The sequence below is a fragment of the Dasypus novemcinctus genome, chromosome 21 (genome assembly GCF_030445035.2).
Source record: "Dasypus novemcinctus isolate mDasNov1 chromosome 21, mDasNov1.1.hap2, whole genome shotgun sequence".
Lineage (NCBI taxonomy): Eukaryota > Metazoa > Chordata > Mammalia > Cingulata > Dasypodidae > Dasypus > Dasypus novemcinctus.
In genome coordinates, this window is record NC_080693.1 from 30110524 (window position 1) to 30119242 (window position 8719).

At 38.5% G+C, this 8719-nt stretch overlaps 1 pseudogene; it reads right to left on the reverse strand.

Annotated features, from left to right (window-relative positions):
• Window positions 1–589: 589 nt before the first annotated feature.
• LOC139437245 (olfactory receptor 1D2-like) lies at window positions 590–1165 on the reverse strand (annotated as a pseudogene).
• Window positions 1166–8719: the final 7554 nt, after the last annotated feature.

Sequence of the window (8719 nt, forward strand, 5' to 3'; positions counted from 1 at the left end):
GCATATCTCAAAAAATCACTTACACTCATCCATACTTCAAAATTATGGTAGTTGTTAGAACCAACGCTCATTGAGTATCATAAAACTATCTACTGGCACATTCTAAGAAGAGGTCTGTGGTTTTCAACCTGACTGGCAAAAAAGTGCGTGGAACAAAAAAGGTTAAGAATCCCTGCTCTAGGGTGACCATTCCTTGTCCTGCTGCTTATCCAGGATAATTCCTTTGCATTTCATCAGTCTTAGCTCAGCTCTTACCATCTTGGAAGCCTTCTCCAAACCCTCCACACTAAGATGTCTGGCCAGCCTTACTGCCTTGGCTCCCCTTAAATCCTGCTGGGAGCACACCCACTGCATTTCAATTGTCTTCTTCCCCCAGGAGATTGGGAGCTTCTGACCTACATTGGTAACCAACTGCAAGAGCCCTATGGTACTCAGTCCTTATCAATTAAATGAAGGACTGAAGGACTGTATGAACATCAAATCAATTCAATTCAGCTCTTCTTCAAGATCAAGGTCAAGCCTTGCACCCGGTGGAGTGGTGGAATAATTGTCCCATATCTTCTTCAGTGCTCTCTTTCCAAACTTGCCCTTATGTCATCCTCTGAAAGGTTTTCCCCAGAAGGAGCCTGTCCAGGGCCCTATGCATGTCCTTGTTCCTCAGGCTGTAGATGAAAGGGTTCATCGTGTGTGAAGAGCATACATCACTGTGGCCATGGATTCCTTTATGGGGTAGATGTGGAAGGGCTGCAAATACACCACATAAAATGTCCCTTAGAAGAGGGAGCCCACAGCCAGATGGGAGGCAAAGGTGGAGAAGGCTTTGGACTTCAGTATTCAGAGGATGGCTCTGACAATTCAGACATGGGACAATTCAGACACCCCCAAAGGGGGTGAGGAAAATGAAGCAGCCCATGGTGCTCTGCACTAGGTAGTTGACCTGGTTGTTGGAACACATGAGCCTCAGAAGATCCTACATCTCAAAGAAGATGTAGTGGATCTTCCAGGACCCACAGACGCTGACCCTAGTCATGAGGAAGGTGTTAATGAGGCCATAAAGGACAGAGAGCACACAACACAAGCCTAAAAGCAAGACACAGAGCCTAGGGCTCATGGTCATGGTATAGTGGAGGGGGCCAACTACAAAATGAATTGGTACAAAATTCATTTGTTCTCTGTAAGCCAAAGTGCAGTGATGAAGACTGCATTATCAGCTACTGATTCAATTCTTAGCTCTGCCAATTTCTAGCTATGAAACCCCAGGCAGGTTACTTGTACTCTTTACGACTTGCTTTCTTCATGTACAAAATGGAATGGGGCAAGGTTAAAATTAACTAATACAGTACTTAACACAAAGAGCTGGTAGGCAGTGACCACTCAGTAAACATTGCCTATTATTATAAAAATAGGTTAAAATATAATACAAAAGAATCCCATCTTTATTACCAACAAACTAATCTAAGCATTAAGATTTAACCAGAATTAGATAAGATCTTTAAATTCTCCAAAGGAGCACAAAATGAAAGTCTAATAAATGGATACATATGTCAAAATTCTAAATAGAAAGTTTAAATATTGCATAGGTGCATTTTCTCCTGAATTAGCCTCAAATTTTACCATTTGGAAGTCAAAATCATAATAGTGTTTTTGAGAAACAAAACAATTTTAAGCATGGAAGGGGAATGGTGTACATTTAGTTCAAAAGAGGGTCCCTCTAGCTGCTGTGAGGAGCACAAATTGAAGACAGACAGTAGCAGAAGCAGGGAGGATGGTCAGAAGGCTACCGCAGAAGTGAGAGTGGACTGAACTAGGACAGGTGTGGAGGAGATAGAGGAAGAAAATACCTTGCCATATCTGGAGGCGAATTCATGAAGACTCAATGGTGGACTGGATACTGGAGATAGAGAAAAGGGTGAACTCAAGGATGACTTCCCATTTCTGACTTGAGTAACTTGGGGTGGGGGTATAATGAATTAACATAGGGAAGAGTTTGAGCTCCTGAGAGACAAGCAAGTAGTGGCCAGCAGGATTTGGATAAATGAGTCTTGAGCCAGAAGAGATGTCTTGGATTGGGTATATATTTGAAAGACATTGCCATGGAGACAGATGAGCCCATCCACAGAGCAAGGAGAGAAAGAGAAAGGAAAGAAGATGATCCAGAATCAAGGATTAAGGAGACCAGAAATGGTGACATGGATTTCACTGGAAGAGGAAAAAACAGCAAAGGAGGTGGGAAGGAGTGTCCAGAGAAGAGGAAGGAAAGCCAAGGCCATTTGTTTCCACATAGGAAGATCATAATTGGGGAGTTAGGATACGATTTAAAGACTTCCTACACTCTTTTCTCAAGAAACAACAGAAGGTTAATATTACTGTTAGTCAATAAAAAATCTTTTTGAACTAAATGTAGACTCTGTGTACCCCTAGATTAAAAAAATGACCAATGTTTCATCTTGTTAGTTCACATTTTTGTCTAGGCAAGGAAGTACCCCTAGATTAAAAAAAATGACCAATGTTTCATCTTGTTAGTTCACATTTTTGTCTAGGCAAGGAACATAAGGTGGCAAATAAAAATTTGAACCAAAAACATTTATAATGTAGTTCTGACGTTTCTATTACATTTTGTAATGTACCTTAAGGCATTGGATTGAGAAAAGTGGACATGATGGCTGATGGGTATGGGGAAAGGCAGGAAGAGATGAGAGGTGGAGGCGTCTTTGGGACATGGAGCTGCCCTGGATGGTGCTTCAGGGGCAATCACCGGACATTGTAAATCCTCACAGGGCCCACTGGATGGAATGGGGGAGAGTGTGGGCCATGGTGTGAACCGTTGACCATGGGGTGCGGGGGTGCCCAGAGATATACTTGCCAAATGCAATGGCTGTGTCATGATGATGGGAGGGAGTGTTGCTGAGGGGGGGGAGAGGTGGGGTGGGGGAGGTAGGGTTCAATGGGACCTCATATATATATATTTTTAATGTAATATTATTACAAAGTAAATAAAATAAAATAAATAAATAAATAAATAACAAGAAAAAAAGTAAAAAAAAAAAAAAGAGCATTAGGTTGAAAGGGATTATTTTGATGGTCAGAAAATAAAATATGCTTCCACCCAAGTGGTTATGTCAAATACTAAGAAGTAAAATAGTGAAAGACAAATTAATTACTTTATTCAGTAAACAGTTTTTAAAGAATGTTTCTTTCAGCCAGTAGGGAAATACTTATGTTACACTAATTGGTCTTTCACTGTTGCAACAGGAATTGCCCCAGACACTGCATATATGCAAGTCAGGGCTTCCCATACTGAGCTACACCCACTCCACATCTTACTTAGCTTATATAGCTACTCTTGTGTTTTTTTCTGATTGTAAGAAATTTTTAAAAATGTAAATAAACAAACAAAAACACTAAATTAGTGTGTGACAATGACCACATGGGTGGGCTCTTGGGCTTGGCAAAGTCTTATTTTTTTACCAGGGTCTTTGTGTCCAGGCTGATTGGTTGCCTTATAACAATTCACTAAGCTACACTCTTGGGTTATGTGGATTTCTGTATCTCTGTTTCACTTTATAAATCACACTCACAAAGTAAGATACCAAAATATTGGTAAACTCTGACACTGAAACTCGGTGAGGATGTTGGGACCATAGAAACTGATTCACTGCTGGTGTGAAGACAAACCAGTAAAGAGCTTTTGGGAAAATTTTGCCAATATCTAATAAAGTTTGCAGTATCAATAATGTGAACACTCAATTTAGGCAGTGAAATGATAATGAAAGGCAATAGTGGTTGCTTTATGTCAACATCATGGTTCAGAACATTGAGCTGGACTTTGTGGTCAGGAAGGAGGAAAGGGAGGGAATCAGAGGTTCTGGCAATAATGTACTTCTTGACCCCGATGGAGGTTACATACTGCCTATATGACATTAACTTGTGACCATGTACATTTATGCTTTATTCAATTTTCAGTGTGTGAATTAAATTTTACAACAAAATTTAGAAAAACTAATGAATATTAACACTACTCATGAGAAAGATAAAACCTTAAACTTGTCATTATTAATAATATACAATACACATTAATGCATAAAGCTTTTAACTCAAGAATATAGAAGATCTGTAACAGAATAATCCAAAGGAAAGAAGAAACAATGAAAGTTAAAAGAAAAAATTAATTAATTACAATACAGAATTCAGATGAAATTAAGAAATGTAAGAACCAATTCTGTTTGAAATTCCTAAATAAAGCATTAACTAAATCTAAAACAAAATTCATAAAATTACAATTGGAAGGAGAAAATCACCATGAAGAAAGAGAAATTTAAAAATATGTAAAAGAATAATACATATAATGACAGAAATAAATTTGAAAACCTGAATAAATTGATGGTTATATAGGAATATTAATAGAATTCAAAAAGAGATGAAAAACCAGTCAGGCCCATTTCCATAGATAAGTTGAAAATTTTTCAGAGATACCATGAAGAAAATGCCAGTCTCAGACAGTTTTACTGTTAGCTATGTAGAAAGTTCAAAAAATAAATAATTTTGATGCAATTGAAACTGTTTCATAATTTAGAGAAAAATATACTTTCTAATTCATTTTTTAAAAATCCAGCATAACCCTGTAGCAAATCCTGGGCAAAATAATGTGAAAATAAAAGTTCTAGCCTACTTAAATATAAGAAGGTAAAAATCTTCTATATTTATCAATCACTACATTAGAAGAATGTCAAATTCTGACCAAGAGTGCAATATGGTGTTTTGTTTGTTTGTTTTCAATTTTTTAAAAGATTTATTTATTTTTCCCCACCCTCGCCCTGCTGTTTTTTTGTGTTTTTTTTGCTGTCTGTGTCCATTTGCTGTGTGATCTTCTCTATCTATTTCTCTTTTTTGTCTTCTCTTCTCAATGTTAGGAAATTTGTTAACATCATTCACCCTATTAAAATTTCCTTGGGCCCATGTGGAGTTGGCCCATGCACAGTGCTCTTGCTCGCAAGGAATGCCGCGCCACGCAGGGGTGTCCCCCACTTAGAGGAGCCCCATGCACAAGGAAGGTGCCCCTTAAGGAGAGCCGCCCAGCGCGAAAGAAAGTGCAGCCTGCCCAAGAATGGGGCCGCACACATGGAGAGCTGACACAACAAGATGATGCAAAGAAACACAGATTCCGGTGCCATGGAAAAGGATAGAAGCAGTCACAGAAGAACACACAGCGAATGAACACAGAGAGCAGACAACTGGGGTGGGGGAAGGAGAGAGAAATAAATAAATAAACAAATCTTTTTTTTTTTTTAAGTAAAATTTCCTTGATTATCTCAACAGAAGCCAAAATGCATTTAATAAAGCTCAATTTTCATTCAAAATGAAAACTCCTAAATAGCTACAGATGGAAGCATCATATCATGGATATACATTGGGGATTCAGATAACTGAAACCTATGTATCATTATTTTTGTATAACATTAAAGAAGTGTTCCCTTTTGAAATAGAAAACAAAGCCACCATAATCTCAACAATTTAACATTTTTCTAGCCAATGCAATTAGATGACAGAATGAAATAAATGATAAGATATAGGGAGATAGAGACAAAATTATGATTATAAAAGTTAGTCTAAAAGACAAAGAGAAAGGATTGTAAAAATGACTTAAATCTGCTATTCTGTTCCATCAGTCCCAATTATCTGTCCTTACACAAATAACATAATGTTTTACTTCCTATGGGTTTGTAGAAAGTATTATTATCTGCCAGAACTGTGCCTCCATCTTCCTCTTTTCCTCAAGCTTGACATAGTTGTTTGTAGCCTTATTGGCAACACAAACTTTACTTTTTGAGAACACACACACACAAAAATTGAACTGGAATTTGTTCAAGATTGCATTGAATTTACACTTTAATTTAGGAAAAATGCCATCTTATTTATTTCTCCTTTTCAAGTACCTGGAATATCCCTCCAATTTTTTCAGATTATCTTCCAGCTCTCTGTAATATAATTAAACATTCCTTTAGAGACTTCTTCTATGTATTAGTTAAATTTATCCCTAGATACTTTACAACTCTATGGATATGTTATTTTTATTACATATTCTTCGTGGCTATTCTGGTGTGGAAAATGCAGAACTTATTGATGATCTTGTAATGACAATCTTGCTCAACTCTTAATTATAATTGCTTGCTTTTTTTCGATCATATCATATTCTATTAAAGACAGTTTTCTTTCTTAATTTAACTTTTACACCTCTTATTTCTTTCCAATTCCTTGGAGTACGATCCAGAATCTCTAGGCTCGACTTGTTTACTTTCCTTGCCTCTCTCCCCATCCTTCTCTTTCCTGGGAGGGCTAATTTCTGAGGTCCCCCCAGGGGTAACTCTGAACTGAAGATAGCCCTATGAGACAGAAGACTTTATTTTCTCCTTGTTTTCTCATATACAGCCCCTTACTGGCTATTTGGATGATTCACTGGGTCTGCCAAACTCCTCTTCTGCTTCCTAAAAAGATCTTCCTGGCTTCTATGCCCATCCCAGGGTAAGTCGTCTCATGGGTCTTTCTTCTGCTATTAAAAACAGAGAAGGGGCTTCCATTGCCAGGAGCTCAAACCTGACTCTACACGTTACAACTGATGCCCCAAGAGGAGTAAAAGCATTTAGTGGGAGAGCTGGGACAATAGCCCAGAGGTCCTGGCTCCCTCTCTGGGCCCCTTTGCCCTGCCCCTCCTTCTTGGATGAAACTGCTCTCTTTACTCCTAGGGATGAGTATGAGGGGTTCACTGAATCCAGCTCCCTACCAGGACCCAATCCATCAGGTATCCTAGAACTTTCACTCCATCAGAAGGTCTTTTAAGGAAAGAAGATCTTCTCTCCTTAATGAAAGACCTTGTTGGAGTTCTATCCTAGAACATTGTCTTTACTCTTAAGGAGACTGGGGCTCATTGTGATCCCCTGAAGTGGTAATGCCAGTGGAACTCCTCAGTGAAGGGCATCAAGGAGACCCCAAGGACACCCTGGATGATCAGAGGTCATCCCAGAATTCCAGGGATTTTAATCAAGCTGCATCTCTAGGCACCTAAGGGTTAGGCAGCAGCAGTTTCCTTGCCCTCCTATCCCTGACTATTACTTATTTGTCCACAAGTCTTATCTTTAGGGCAGTTTACATGAAAAGAAAAATGTCAGTGTATGGATTGTTACAAAGGGAAGTAGCAGCACCTGCAGTATTTTGCACTGTGCCTTGCCCCTACACAGCCACTAAATCATACTAATCCATATAAGTCTTGCCCATATTCCAATAAGAAGAAAGTCATCCTTGACCACTCCAAACACAGTGATACTCCCTTTTAATGAAATACTATGGGCATTTTAAACACCCGTTTTTTATATGGGAAATAAAGAGTACATACTATGTGCAAAGTGAAGTATTACTATAAGGATTGCTATTGAAAAACTGAATCAACAGTTATTCTGACTTCAAGCTGATTACAGTGAAATATGGGAGATATTCTCAATAGAGAAATGACTTTGCTAGAAGGTAAATAGTAAGTTCACATGCAACAATATGTAGTGGAGTTTAGGAGACAGAGAGTACGTGTTGAGATCATGAAATATTAAGGAAGCATTAATTCAGTGGCCAGCATTTGAATCAAGTGTTGAAATATTGGGTCATATGGAGTTGAAGGAAAGCTGTCTCAGGTGGAAAAAAAAATCATGAGCAAAAAGTGGAAAATCATGGGGTCACAATCTAATGTGTTAAGATGAACCCAAGAGAAAAAATGTAATCATTCTTTAATATGATGGGTAGAGTGCTGTTATCCACCCAATGATTTGTCTAACAGCAAAGCATTTATCAATTGCCAATTTCATTAATGAAGATCAGGCCTATGAAAGATTATACCCAACATCAACTCCCAAAAAACATATAATCTTAGAACTTTAAGAAGCTATTAGAGGTCACCACATCTAATTTCTCATCTGTGTGGAAAACCCCGCTGCAATTTCCCAATTGCTTGAATAAATACAATGGAGTATGACTCAATGACCAATGGAGGTGGTCATTGAGATATTTGCAAGTTGAGACATTCTTCTGCAGGAATAGAGGAATCAAGGAGATGAACGTTACCCACTTTATGTGTAGATTAAGATGTAGTTACCGCCTTGGGTTCAAGCCTAGCTGGAGGTGCCTTTGTAGAAGGGTGTGTAAATAACCTGGAAGGGCTGCTTGCGTTTTTTGTCATGGAAGGAAAAAAGCAATGAAGATGGGAGGAAGAAGCCATCACCAGGGCTTCCAGAGTGCGAAGAAGCCAAAGGTTCCCTCTCCTGACTGGACATTAGAATCACATGGGAAACATTAAAAAAAAACACCCATGCCCAGGTGCCACCCAACTCCAATTAAACCAGAATTCTTCATGATATGCCCTGAGCAACCATACTTTTATTTTATGGCTTTTTTAGGTGAATCCAATAATCATCCTGATGGAGACTCTGGTTTAAGAGAGGGTCAGCAATTGCAGGGAAAATACTCACCACCAGAGCTGCATAAGAGATCCTAATTTTCTGTAACTTCTCTGTTTGCTATTTGTTTAAAATGTTGGCTCTTCCCTTTCAGGATTATCTATAAAAGTAAAATGAGAAAGACCTGTGTCTTAAATTTGAGGAAATCACAAGAAAGTGATCTGGAGGCGGTAGCTGAAAGTGCCCAATCATTGGTATTTGAGAGAGACATGACATATTAGAAT